Source organism: Diospyros lotus, chromosome 2 (assembly GCF_014633365.1).
Source record: "Diospyros lotus cultivar Yz01 chromosome 2, ASM1463336v1, whole genome shotgun sequence".
NCBI lineage: Eukaryota > Viridiplantae > Streptophyta > Magnoliopsida > Ericales > Ebenaceae > Diospyros > Diospyros lotus.
The window spans coordinates 4,742,041-4,757,539 of NC_068339.1; the positions used below are offsets into that span (position 1 = coordinate 4,742,041).

At 30.0% G+C, this 15,499-nt stretch overlaps 2 protein-coding genes and 1 non-coding gene across 4 annotated transcripts in view; 1 reads left to right on the forward strand and 2 right to left on the reverse strand.

Moving 5' to 3' along the window:
• The window catches only part of LOC127794193 (uncharacterized), a 74,804-nt gene that overhangs the window by 23,856 nt on the left and 35,449 nt on the right, over nt 1-15,499 (reverse strand). The gene's annotated exons all lie outside the window — the stretch shown is intronic.
• The window catches only part of LOC127794194 (uncharacterized protein At4g14100-like), a 69,830-nt gene that overhangs the window by 17,382 nt on the left and 36,949 nt on the right, over nt 1-15,499 (forward strand). The window lies entirely within an intron of this gene.
• On the reverse strand, nt 3,367-3,449 carry LOC127796136 (small nucleolar RNA U31b). The gene has a single exon (XR_008021963.1). It is a non-coding gene; the product is annotated as a small nucleolar RNA U31b (small nucleolar RNA).

Here is a 15,499-nt window from a genome sequence, read left to right on the forward strand (position 1 = left end):
ATGATTAAAATTTTAAATTAAATTGTGATTAGGACATTAAATTTGACTGTGATTAGAGTAGAGTATATCTACAATTGAAAATTTATTTTTTTCATGTCTCATTTTCTTATTAAAATATGAATTTGTTTAAATCTATTTTTGTATACATCTATAAAAGAGTGGTAGATCAATAAATAGATACCTAATACTCTGAAATTATTGTAGATATATCACTTTTGTAATGCTAATATTATTTTAGTGATATTTTATTTGTTTGCCTATGATTTTTTTAGATTTGGGTTTTCCACACTAACTTCTGTGTTTGTTTGTGTGGTTGATGATTTGAACGTGATTTATTTTTTATCCAAAATCATAATAAACTGGTATCAGAGTCATTGGATCAAACTATCAATTTTTGCCAAACCTCAGCCGTTGGATCCACAATTCTTCATCCCCTTCATGTGCCAAGGTTTCAAGCTGCGCAACCATTGTCGCCATCGTCAATCACTACAGCCTCTACCATTGTCGGCCATCTACTGGCTTGCCACCATAGTTGTTGTCAGCCACTACTTCGTCCACCTCATCTGTTGTTTGCCCTTTTTGCCTTGTTGCAATAGTCAACCCTATTATAACTGCCATCATTGGCCTCCCAGCCATCCTTACCATTGACTTTATTCTTAGGTTGTACAGAAACAAAAACATGAAATATTTTCGATATGAAATAGAAACGATGAAACAATATTTTTTTTAAAAAAAAGTAAGAAACGAAAATGCTGAGTAAAGTGTAAATTAAAAAAATATAGGGATTTTTTTTGTAAATAAGACTATTATGAATTATGTAATATTATATCAATATATATAAATAATATTATCATGAAAATATAGTAATTATTTAAAACATATGAAATTTTATACATATTTTAAGTAATATGTAGAATAAAAACTTTTTTATTTTATATATTATATATTACAAAACACACGAACGCCATACATTAATTTTCAGACAATGCATATTTATTATATCTTATTTTTTAAGTCTAACTATTTATTATTAATTAGTTTTATTATAATAAATATATTATCAAAAAATATATATTTAATACTTACTAACCATATATATAGATCACAAAAATTAATTTATTAATCAAAAGATTAAGTCAATCAAACTATATATTATAATCCATTATCTATATACATGTTTGTCATCATTCAACTAAATATTTTTTTTTAGCACCTTAATATGATGTTATAATCATTGTTCTTGGTTATTGCTATCTTTTCTAAAAAAAATAAATTATAGAATAGAAAATACATAAAAAAGTAACAACAAAGCACACATAAAACACAAGAAGTCATTTTCATTATAATCATTGTTCTTGGTTATTGCCATTTTCATTATACATTTTATGCACTGCTTCATTACTCATGAATACATAGATCTCCTTACTTAGCAACAAAGCACACATAAAACCCATCTCTTTCCATATGTGACTCATAACACAAGAAGTTACCAATTCATGCTCATGCAATTTTATATAATAATGAAAATATATGCGCCACATTGGCCTTCCAGGCCTCCACATCCATGACTCACTACAAGAAATTTGGACATTAGTGGCGACACAAAATCGTCACATATGATTAGAATTTCGTCATAAAACTATATTGGTGACGATTTTATAGTGTCACAGCCATCATCACGTTAGGTCCGTAGGGAAAAGTAATTAGTGACGTTTTTTATATTTCGTCACAAATGCATAAAGGAAATGTGACGAAATTTTTGTCGTCACCGAAAGAATCTCCTTTAGTGACGCATAATTTTGTCACAAAAACTAATAAAATTGCATCATCTTAGAGTTCAAATTGTTACAAAATTGCTGTGATGGAGTTTCATATAATGACAAAATTTCTATCGTCACTAAATACTATGACAACAGTGACGTTAATATCATCACTACAGTCTTTTTATATTTCGTCACTATAAGATCAAATTGTCACTGAATAATTTGATCAAAGTTCGATTTGGTGATACAAACTAAAACGTCACAAAACATCATGTAATTATTTTCGTCACAAATATTGATTTCGTCACTAATAAATTGGGTTTATATGCTAATTGATGATGCATAAATATCGTCATCTATCAAATATATTTTTTTATAAATTTTTTTATCACAAAAAATAAAAAAATTGTCACATATAGACATTTTCGTAACTATAGACATGACTTTTGTAACGTTAATAAAATTTTCAAAGAATTAGATAACCAATTGGTGACAATTTAAAAGCATCTTAAATTAATACAATTATATATTATCTTTAGTGACAACAAAACAAAATGTCACTCAACATTGTATGTATAGATAGGTGGCCAAAGTTCAATTGTCATAAATTCATAAATTAAACTTGTTAATTTGGTAACAAAAACAAATCGTTATCTAAACTTGCACAATCTAATAAGTGACAATTATTTTTGTAACAAACTGTATAAACCTGTAATTTTTTTCTTGAACAAATATTATACTCATTATCAATTGATCCAAAATTTGAAATTAAAAATACTAAAATTATATTACACACACAAAATGGATTGATATATGATGAACAAATTTGTCACAAAAAATAAATCCCAACATGACACATCAAAAAATATAAAAGTAATTAACATCTAATTAGTATATCAGTAAAAGTTCTGAATTAAAGAAGTAGATTTCACAAATCTTATTCAAATGTGACAATGCAAGTACCACCACAATATACTTCAACCTCTTCACTCCAACTCTTCAATTCATTGTGTGTGCGATTCATTTGAACCTGAAATCAAAATGAAAATCAATATCACAATCAAAGAAAGGATATTTTATACCTACTTACTTTAAATTATATTCTGATTTTCTTGCAAGCCTTGTATAATAAAATGGAAAATAAAATAGAGAACCCAAGCAACAGAAATGTAAGTTGGACATCATATACCATGGGCAAAAGAACCCTCTCAAACAGAAACCCAAACAGAGCATAAAATGAACGACAGATTCAACCACGAAATTAAATTCTTTCAGCGTTTCACAATTTGGCAAACAAAATAGAACATATACAATATAATAATGTCTTGGCAATCTCAGCCATGAAACGATCATAGATAATATTGAAATCATGTTCAGGTCAGCAATGGGTAACGTTCCTCGTCATATATTACACTGCAATCTGGAGAAACGATTTAAGAGAATTATTAAAAAGGAAAATATACATGTTTAAAAATAAAATAAGAAAACAGCTTTGGAGAACACAAACACACACCTCCTAGCATATCTATATCTTCAAAATCCTTAAGTTCCTACAAGCTCCAAAGGGAAAAATATGTAATAGATCGTGTTTTACATCATTAAGGAATCTGATACAGAAATGTCAATCACCATCTTGCATCAAAAGATGCATGTAAGACTGGGGCGACAATAACAATCAACATGTTCTTTCTCGGCAAAGTATGCCATGTTCTGGCATGATAGTCGAGTATAAACAGACAACCCATAAACAAAAGAATCTAGATTCAACACAAAAAAGAAAACAGATGAAACGAACAAAAAAATATATATATATATACACTTCAAATTTCATGAATCCACCGCAAGGAAAAAAATGAAAAAGTACATCACATTGGAAATTCTTGGAGGCATTTATGTTCTTATTCGAAGCAAAACCAAATGAAAATTCACTTTAAAAAGAAAAGAAAAGAAAAGAAAAGGAGCACATCCTAAATTTTGTACTGTTTGAATCAATAATCAAATAATCGGGAAATCAAAGTCTCATCCGAAACAACCATTAATAAATATAGATATACCTTGACAGAAACCTTACGGTCGCTTTGAGGCCTCTTGAATTTCTTCACCCTCTTCTTCACAATCTTCTTTAACAACAGAGGCACCGCCATTTTTGCTTCACTTACCTTTTGCAATACCTTGAACCCAAACAAAATTCTTCTAATTAGCCCTAGATCTATCCACAAAACCATTTACATATAAACATACTCACGCGAGATAGAGATATCGAGAGAGAGAGTTACAGGGAACAACGAGGGTTTGCTCTAGCCCCAATTAAATCGGATTTATCCTGTGAACAAAAACAAAGTTAAGCCATAAGAATCATGCTCAGAATCAGAATCTCAAATCAAATGCATTGATGTATCATACCCGACTGTGTCCATGCGAGACCGAGACGAGAGGACCTCCCTAGCTACTGACCGAGAGACAAGGGTGAGCCACGAGCGAGAGCGAGAGAGTGAGCAAGCAAGAGGCGAGAGTGAGGTAGCGAGCGAGAGCGAGGGCGAGGGCGAGGGTGAGAGCGAGAGTAAGGGCGAGAGAGCCATGGAAAGGCAGAGAGGGAGAAGGGAAGTTGCATAAGTGATTAAGAGGCTGTTTGGCTTAGCGTTTTTTTAAATAGCTTTTAAGTGATTTAGCTTTTAACTTAAAAGTTAGATAGAGTTTAAATTGATAACGTGTTTGGATAGATGTGCTTTTAAGCTGTCAATTATTAATTATGTGTTTGGTTTGTAAAAGCTGATAAGCTATCAGAATTTGACAAAAAGATTAAAATAGACATGATACTTGAATAATATAATTAAAAAATATAAAAATACTATTTTTGATCAAATAAATTATAAATTAATTTCTAATTAATAGAATACTTACAATTACAAGTTAATAAATTATATATAATTATCAAAAAAATATTAATACAATACTTTAGGTTTACTCCATAAAAATATTAAATATATATATTTAATATTATAAAAAAATAATTTTTTTACATTTTATCAATACAATATTATAAAAATTCATATTAATAAAATACTTACAATTACAAGTTGATAAATTATACATAATTATTAAAAATTAATATTAATAAAATACTTACAATTACAAGTTGATAAATTATACATAATTATTAAAAATTCATATTAATAAAATACTTACAATTACAAGTTGATAAATTATACATAATTATTAAAAATTCATATTAATAAAATACTTACAATTTACAAATTGATAAATTATACATAATTATTAAAAATTCATATTAATAAAATACTTACAATTTCAAGTTGATAAATTATACATAATTATTAAAAATTAATATTAATAAAATACTTACAATTACAAGTTGATAAATTATACATAATTATTAAAAATTCATATTAATAAAATACTTTGTATTTATAAATTTAGGTTTAGTGCATAATAATATTAACAATATATGTTGATACATTATAAAATAATATTTATTTTTACATTTTATCAATATATTTAAAGCATTAATATTTAAATAAATTATTTATAAAATGTGGGATTTGTCTCATCCATAAATTTGATATATATTACAAAATTATAAAATTAGATAGGACTATTTATAAAAATATTAAATAAACTTAATAATTACAAAATCTAAATGTATATAAGACACAATATTTGAAATGACATTCAATTTTTCCATACAAATACAAAAAAGATTAGTAGAACAAACTTACAAAATTACATACAATTATTATGCTTGTCCAATGTCTAGGGCTATAGTATCTCGTAATGCTATCCAATGATTATCACTACGATCCACTTCCTCGTTAAATTGACTGTCAGATGGGGAGACAAATTGTGCACTAAGAATATAATTTTCATTTTCTGCTGTTATGAATGCATTATCTTGTAGCCCCTTCTTCCTAATATAGTTATGGATAGCCATTGTACCTAGAACTATGTCTCGTTGGATATCAAAACTGTACGTAGGCATATCTCCTAAAATCCTAAATCTAGACTTCCACACTCTAAAAATGCGCTCAACAACCATTCTGCAAGAAGAATGTAAGTAATTAAATGACTCTTTATGTCCTCTTGGTGCACGTAAACGCGATGTTCTTGCACGTCGAAAATCTTCAAGGTGGTATCTTATATTCTCACCCTTGTATGGCCCCATGTATCCAGTCATGTGAGCGTACCCTGCATCAACTAGATAATATTTTCCTCCCATTGGGTGGGGAAAATTCAAGTCTGACCTACGAATTGCCTCACCGAATATCCTGGCATCATGAGCTGATCCCTCCTACCCAGCCTATGCGAATGTAAAACACATATTGAAGTCCACAATTGCAAAGATATTTTGGGTCGGATATCCTTTGCGTCCTATATAGGGTATCTCTTGACCTCGTGGCAGCCTAGCCTTTACGTGAGTACCATCAATAGCTCCAATACAATCCTGTAATATAATGTCATATATTTGAATTTTAAATCACAATTAACTTAAGAATAATCACACATTATTAGAAGGTGTTAATAGATACCTTAAAGAATGGTAAATACTTAGGATTAGTTGGCTTGTGGTATCCTATTCCAGCATTGTAGTCAGGATGTGGTTTAATAATATCAGCAACCAACCTATTAATAGCAACCAAAACCCTGTGAAATTGTCGACTAATTGTCTCACCGGAATGATTGAACATTTCTTGTATCAACCGATTCCCAGCCCCATGCGCACATATCATCAAAAATATTCCTACTGATTCAGGCACAGACATTCCTCGTGTGGGAGTGAAACCATATTTGTCAGTTAAATCACGACAAAAATCCAAGAAAATTGATTTCGTCATGCGAAAATCTTGATAACATCGAGTTTCGTTACCACGTAATATTTCTTGAATAAGCATATGACCTGTCCGTTGAGATGTATGGCATGGTTCCTTTAACATATACTTGGCATAATAAGTTAGAATTACCCTTGCAGCTTGCCTGAATAAGAACATTGATTGGGCATATGCTTCTGCATTATCTTGCTCATCATTTGTTTGATCATATGCATTATCCGAATGATTCATTACTCTGTAAATAAAACATTAAACATTAGATGTATCAAAACTACCAATCTTAACTACTCAACACAATTTCACAAACATGAACTCATGCCTACATACAAATATTACCAATTCAATTAAGTAAGGCAACAACATTCCAACTACATTAAACAAAATAATTATAAACTTAAAACAATTGCATTCAAACATAAAATAATTCTAAACTTGGAACAAGAGTCTTAAACATAATCCAAATTAGTAGTAATCAAACATAACCCAAATTAGTAGCATTCAAACATAACCCAAATTAGTTCAAACATATTAAAAAACATCTTCATAATGGAGGTCGATGTTCCTCATCCCTCTGATAGAGATAGTCCAACTAAGACATTATGGCCTCGTCATCTGGTTGATTAATAAAGACAGTTCGATTTGCTGGCTTGGTAAAAAAAGTGCAAGCAAAATTCCACAACCTACTCCTAACCAGGATGTGGAGACTCTTCAATACAGTCATGCATTTTGGAATACTCTCTGCATCTGGTCCTGCAACTGAGTGTGAAGTATTTGTGCTCTTCGAATATAATTGCATCAATTCTTCAATATTTGTTCTCAACATAGCAACACTGGACATCTTTTCCTTCCTAAACCTTTTAGCACTCGGGGTTGTCTCTCGTTGCCAGCTTGGTTCTGGAAACAAATCGTCACCAGTTCTGACATCATTGGGAGTATTCTCCCTAGCAAATGGCTCTCCATAATCATGTATTTCTTGAGTGTTGTCAATTGCATCATCCTCTTTATCAGTACTCGAAAGTTGGGTTGGAGCTTCGTATTGACATGGAGCTCGTGCTTTTTCCCCAGTTGCTGCAATATCAGAGAACAAGCCATCATAGCGAAACCATATGATGGACAGATCTTTGTTCTTGAATTTTCAAAAATTTTCATTTTCCTGTAAACCCACAAACTAATTGTTATTTATTGTATGAAATAGCATATAAGATATCAAAATATCATCATATGGATGACAAAAGAAAATACCTTTATTTTCTGTTCCCACCAATCGTGATCTGCCGCAATAGTCTTATTTCTTTCGTCCCACCCCAAACCTGACTCTCCTCGCATCATTTGCTTAAAAAGTGTCCATTCTTTTTTCATAGCATCCCAATGATTTTTTAATTGTTTGTTGTCATAACATTTTCCTGATAGTTTATTAAAACTCTTGACCAAAATTTTCCATCTATCCTTATTTATAAATGATCTTGGCCTATTTCCCTTCTGAATCTCTTCTTCTACCAGCTCTATAAATTGTAGATGTGCTTGGTCATCCCACTTAACAGAGTATCGCCCCGTATTGGAAATATTATTCATCTTTTTTTTTTTCCCTTTATCCATTTAGATCATAACCAATATATAATAAGGGAGACACAAAAATTCAAATGCATTGGTAAACATATGCATAAACTATAACATAGACATAAACTTGAATATAGTACCTAAATCCCTAACCAACATGGGAGACATGCATAAAATAAAATATAGAAATCTTGTCTCTGTGAACATATAAATATATAATTTTTTAATAAAAATATCAATATAAATTTCCCATCCACGAGGTTCAATAAAATTGCACTAATTACCTAAAAACATATATTTCTTAACTGTAACAATTTTTAGAATTTATAATTTGATCTTTATATTTAAATTAATTTTTATCTCTTGCTGTATCGTATCCCCTTCCCTTGTCTCGTGTTTGGATGAGATGTGACATAGAGAATGGAATGATACCATAATGGAATGGAATAGAAAAATAAAAATTATAATATAACGTTTGTTACCATTTTATTATTTGGTAATAATAAAATGTAAATAAATGTAATATAATTTTATTTTATTTAAATAAATAATGAAAGGGAGTGGAATAATTAACAAAATAAAATTATAATTATACTCATTTTTACTTCCCTTCCCATTTGTACCCTTAATCCAAACAGAAGCATAATCTCTCATTCTTTGTCTTATGCACGCATTATGCACAATATTAATCTAAATAACTAAAAACAGAAAATATATACATATAAAACTTGATATACAAAAGAAATAGAAAGAAACTTCACATACAAAAAATACACAACATATTTTTTTATTAACATATAAAAAAATATATACAACTGATGGTCCAAACAGCCTCGAAATAAACTGTATATAAAAAATATATACATATAAATACAAGAAAAGAAAAATAATACACAACATATATATATATATATATAAAATGATAAGAAGAAGAAGAAGAAGGAGTTCACAAGTACCAGAGAGGAAGGATCTGCTGGAAGAGAGAGGGAAGGATCTGCTGGAAGAAAGAGGGAAGAATCTGCTGGAAGGAGTGTTGGAAGAAGGAGCTTGCTGGATCAATGGCGACTGGCGGCTAGCGATGGCCCGACTGGGAGCAGAGGCGGTGATGGCGCGAGAAGGAAGAGACCCACCAACGCCGACTCCCGATCTGAAGAGGAGCTCGGCAGATCTGGAGAAGAGGAAGGCTGCAACGATGGATCTGGAGAAGGAGGCAGCAACGGCGGCTTGCGGCGACGAATTTGGAAGAAAGATCAGTGATGGCGAAACTCTTTAGATCTGGAACGAGACTGCTTCCAGTGAGCCCTTGGGCGACGGTGATGACGGTATGGAGAAGAAAGATGGGCGACGACGCAGCAGCGCTAATGGTAGCGCGGAGGTCTTGGAGAAGATGATGGAAGAGAAGAAAACTTTGTGGAAGAAGATGTATCAACGGTAATGAAGGGTACGCGTGTAAATATGAAAAATAATTGAGGGTAGTATTGTATTTTTATTGGTCAACTTACCAGCATTTTCTGGCAAAGCTGGGGGTAGCAGCTTTTGATAAACGCTGCTATAGCAGCTTTTCCGCGTGATAGTGTATAAGCTGAAATGCTCAGCCAAACACTTAAGGTTCAAACGTTGCCAAGCGGATCAGCTGCTGTAATGGCTTATACGCGGTCAAATCGCTAAGCCAAACAACCTCTAATTGTGACTGGGGGGAAGGGGAATTGGCCAGGGAAAGAGGCAGAATGATTCCTGCCTCTTTAATTGAGTTTTTTTTATATTTAATAATTAAATAAAAATAATATAATTTATAAAAAAATATTATTAATAATTATTTAATTAATAAAAATAATATAATTTAAAATTATGATAGATGATAAAATAATTTAAATTATGAAAATTATTAAATAATTTAAATAATAATTTATTGTAATGATCTAAAATGTGATAACAAAATAATTTAAATTATTACAATTTAAATTAATATTTATTTAAAAATATAATTATATTATAAATCTAATAATTATAATGAATTAGTTTGATATATTGAATTATTTATTATTAGTTTTTATTCTCAAATAATTAATTTTTTTTATAAATAAGAATTACATTAAACGAAGATCTCAAAACATCTACAAATTATCAAAGTAGACCTCGAGTCTCACAAAAAAATAATGAGGTAAAATTTGTAAACAATGAAATTAAAACTAAACTCTAGAAAGAGAATAAATTTTCAAAACTTGCGATATACGATTGTTATATATATGAAGAGATCAAGCGATGATTAACAAAACAACGAAGAGCCTAATGCATGAAAACGAACATTGAGAGAGTTTAGAAATGGTTTTGATAATATTTTTATAAAAAATAAGGAGACATTTTGTGAACTTATTTTAAAAATAATTTCTTTCCAATAAAAATTACTTGTTCGAGTTAAGTTTTAAGAACCATTATTATATGCTAAATTTACACTATTATTGTCCAAATATAATAATGAATTTTTTTTATGGGAGAAAATGTCTCGATCAAGATACAAAAGTGTGTCTCTTGAAGTATTCGAGAGGTTTGCAAAGAGAAAAAAAAGTTTAAGACGCTAATGAGATCACCTGCAAACCTTTTGATACATAAGTCAGTCTTATATTTGAAGTAAAATTATAATTTCACTAAGATTGTGAGCATATCTTAGTTTAGAAAAAAGTTTTCATATCTATAAAGTGAAAGAGATTGATAAGGTAGCCCCTAGACTCCTTTTTGTCACTAAAAATTCATCGCTAAATCCCGAATTTCTTGTAGTGAAAATTATTTTAATTTTAAAAATAAAATACAATAAATGCATATAATCTAACCAAAAAAATACATTTATCGATACTTAAACATTTCACTAGTCATTCAACTTAAAGTTTCTTTTCTAAAATAAAATTATATTATTATCAATATGTGTTTATTCGTCTCACTTGTTTCTATTTTAGATAAATGATAAGAATTTTAACATGAATACTAATAAATTTCAAAGATATTAAGATTACATAAAATAATAAATTATATAAATGCTATTTAGAATAGATTTTAATATTTCTTTTAAAATTTAGTATTAATAGTCAAAAAATTATTAATAATTATTTATTAACAAGTAATTAATTACTCATTATTTGACGAATAACCACACATGATGCATTTTTCCGTCACCTTATATGATATGTAATAGTGACAATTAATGTTTTGTTAAGTTGTGTACAACACACAAATTATCAATAACTATTGGTGACGAAATTGAACATCACCCAATGATACTCACAAATGTGACTATTTATAATGTGTCATAAATAGGTATTCTTCCATTTCTTACGCAAATAAATCGTCACCCAATGTCTTCACTTTATATATCAATCTAAAAAATTACTTAACAATGGGTGACGAAACTCACTATCATCTAATATTATTCATGAATATGACGATTTGTAATGTGTCACAAATAGTTATTTTTGAATACGTGACGCAATAAATCATCACCAAATGTAATACTAATTAGTGACATTTCTAAGACTGTCACCACATGCATCAAATTAAAATATTACTAACAAGGGGTGACAAAACGTAATGTCACCTAATACTATTTACACATATGACGATATTTAATGCGTCACAAATAGGTATTCTTGCATACATGACGGAAAGAAAATCGTCACCGACTGTAGTACTCATTATTGACATTTCAAAAGTCGTCACCTTATGCATCAAAATACAATATACTAACAATTGGTATCAAAACTGAACGTCACCTAATATTATTCACAAATGTGACAATATGTAATGCATCAGAAATAGGTTATTCTTGTATACGTGACGCATATCATATTGTCCTGAAATATAACACTCATTAGTGACATTCCTAAAGTCATCATCTTATGTAACAAACTAAAATATTACTATAAATGGGTGACCAAAGTTAACATCATCTAATACTATTTACAGTTGTGACGATATCCGATGCGTCACAGATGATCATTCATTCATTTGTGACACAAATATGTCGTCACCTACATAGTCAATGTGTCACGAAATCATTTTTTGCAATCGGGTGTTGGCACTAAAAGTTGGTGCCAACTTATGCATGACGTTTTTTTGTGACGAAATCTCAAAATCATCACAAAAAAATAATAGTTCACGAATTTCGGTGACAAAATGCTTATATCGTCACAAAAAGAGTATTTTTTGTGACGAAAATTCATAACGCCACTAAAAAATTGTCACTAAGGGTGCGTTTGATTGCAATGGTGGAATTTGAGTGGAAAGAAAATGAATTCCAGGGAATTGAATTCTAGGGAAAATGAATTCCTAGAAATAGGAAATTTAAGCTGTTTGATTGGTATAATTTTTTACCTAGAAAATGATGTTATTTTTCATCTTTTGGTGTTTGATTGGTAATATTTTCCATAGAATTGGATAATTTTCCTGGCATTTCGTGTTTGATAGGCATTATTTTTCATGGAAAATGACACATTTTTCATGGAATTCAACGGTGAAAATGTATTAAAAAATATTAAATCTTGTATAGAAAAATTAAAATAATAACGTATTTTAAATTAATTAAATTATTTTCTCAAAAAATGAAACTACAAAATTAATTTTTTTTTGTTTTCTAAAGAAATAATTTATATATAATTTTTCACATATTCACTTTTTATATATTTATATTTATTAATTATTAAATTTTTGACATATTTACTTTTTATACATATATTTATATATTTATATTTATTAAATAACCATCCCAAATTTAACATATTCACTTTTTATACATATATTTATATATTTATATTTATTAATTATTAATTTTTTGGCATATTCACTTTTTATACATATATTTATATATTTATATTTATTAAATAACCAACCCCCCCCCCCCAAACCAAACCCCCAGCCTGCCTGCTTGTCCCAACGGCTGCCCAGCTTCATTTTTCAATTGCCTGGAAAATTCCATCTCCTCCCCCCCAAGGAATTTGATTTCCTTGATTTGAAGGAAAATGGCCTCACGTGACCATTAGTAGGAAAATGAGTTCCTTGGGGAAAAAAAATGCTATCAAACAATACAAAAGTTGGAAAATGGGTGGAAAAACTACATTTTCCTTGGAAAATTTGGGCTATCAAACGTGCCCTAATAGTAAAATATGTTGTAGTACAATGCTTATATATATATATATATAAATCCATCAGTCACTACAGTGGCAGAAGCATCACCTGCCGAGTTTATGGCCACCTCACCCGTGTCAGGCGCTCAATGGGATATCCCGTCTCACACTTGCGGAATTTAGCCGCTGTGCCAAAATAATAATAAGAGGCGCTAAAATAATGATATCAATGCATCACACAAGATAAGAGAGTTCCACGGACATGCCAAGGAAAAGCATAACGTAACAACTTCCCAAAACATGACTGTTATGGGTAATATAGATTTAGGAAAGCCTTAAACCACTCAAACCATAACCAAAATGTATCATATTATATATCAAATTAAATCCCTTGAAGTCTAGTTTATGAAGCTTCAAACAGATCGCAAATCCGAGTTCTACATCAAAAGTTATAGCCAAAACAGCGAGACATACACAGAGTAGTCAAGTTGCGACCGAGTCGACTTGGCGGAAATCTGAGTCGACTTGGCTTGATTGACTCGGCCCGAGTCGACTTGACCTCCTGGGAGAGTCGACTTAGTCGAGAATGCACAAAAAAAGCCCAAAAACCCACCAAAACACTCAAAATAGCCACTAAACCTCCAAAAACTCTCATTCTATCTTCCTAACCCATCAATGTCATTCCTTTAAGAAAGAATGGGGTGAAGAAACCCCAACAAAACCATCAACAAGACCCAACGAAGGCTTGACATAACAATACGTAACTTATGGATTAAAGGAAAAATGGCGAAAATATACAACTGATACCAACAATACTTTTAACCATGAGAAGATAAAGAATCATGAAGCATTTTGACATCACAATAAACAAGAAGGACATGCTTGCACAAAAGAAACCGAGAGTGCAAGGAGAACTTGCCTTGAAAGATGCCTAAACGGAAGAAAAGAAAAAGCCTCCTCAGCTGCAACCTTAAAGCTCCCAACAACAAGAGAAATATAGAAGAAGAAGAAGAAGAAATGAGAAGAAGAAGTTTTTGCCGTAAGGAAAGAAGAAAGAGGAAGGAAAGATTGGAGAAAGAAGAAAAAGAAGAGAAAGCATGGGGGGAAAATGGGCTGCATGTCCATCCCAACCACTCCCTTGCAATTTTACCCTTTTGCCCACCTTGCACACTCACACAAATTCAAAATATCCAATGCCCATTTTTTAAAATTTCTCATTTCATTTTTCATTCCTTTTCCATTTATTTCCTTCAATTTATATAAATGCATAGCCCAAACCCAAATCATAGGCCCAATGGCAACCCAATCCATATCCTTTACTTAACTAAAATATCACACAACTTGCACTTGGGCTTAACCTAATTTTAGTAGCCCAATCCACCTTAGCCCACTAAGTAGGATTTTCCAAACATTTCCATTTCCTTTATTTCTCCTCTTTCATCAATTATGATAATAACATTTATAATTTTATTCACATAATTTACTTACATAAATTTTTCTCATAAAAATATTTTCCACATTTATTCTAATAGGGTAAAATTTTCAATGCTCAAAAATAAAATACCCATAACGTCTAGGCCACTAACGGGTCGTTACACAACCCTATTATAACTGCCATCATTAGCCTCCCCCACAGCCATCATTACCATTGACTTTGTTCTTAGATTGTACAAAAACAAAAACATGAAACATTTTCAATATGAAATAGAAACGATGAAATGACATTTTTTTTAAAAAAACTAATAAACAGAAATGAGGAATAAAGTGTAAATTAAAAAAATATAGGGATTTTTTTTTGTAAATAAGACTATTATGAATTATGTAATATTATATCAATATATATAAATAATATTATCATGAAAATATAGTAATTATTTAAAACATATGAAAATTTATACATATTTTAAGTAATATGCAGGATAAAAACTTTTTTATTTTATATATTATATGTTACAAAACACACGAACGCCATACATTAATTTTCAGGCAATACATATTTATTATATCTTATTTTTTAAGTCTAACTATTTATTATTAATTAGTTTTATTATAATAAATATATTATCTAAAAATATATATTTAATACTTGCTAACCATATATATAGATCACAAAAATTAATTTATTAATCAAAAATATTAAGTCAATCAAACTATATATTATAATCCATTATCTATATACATGTTTCTCATCATTCAACTAAATATTTTTTTGGAGCACCTTAAT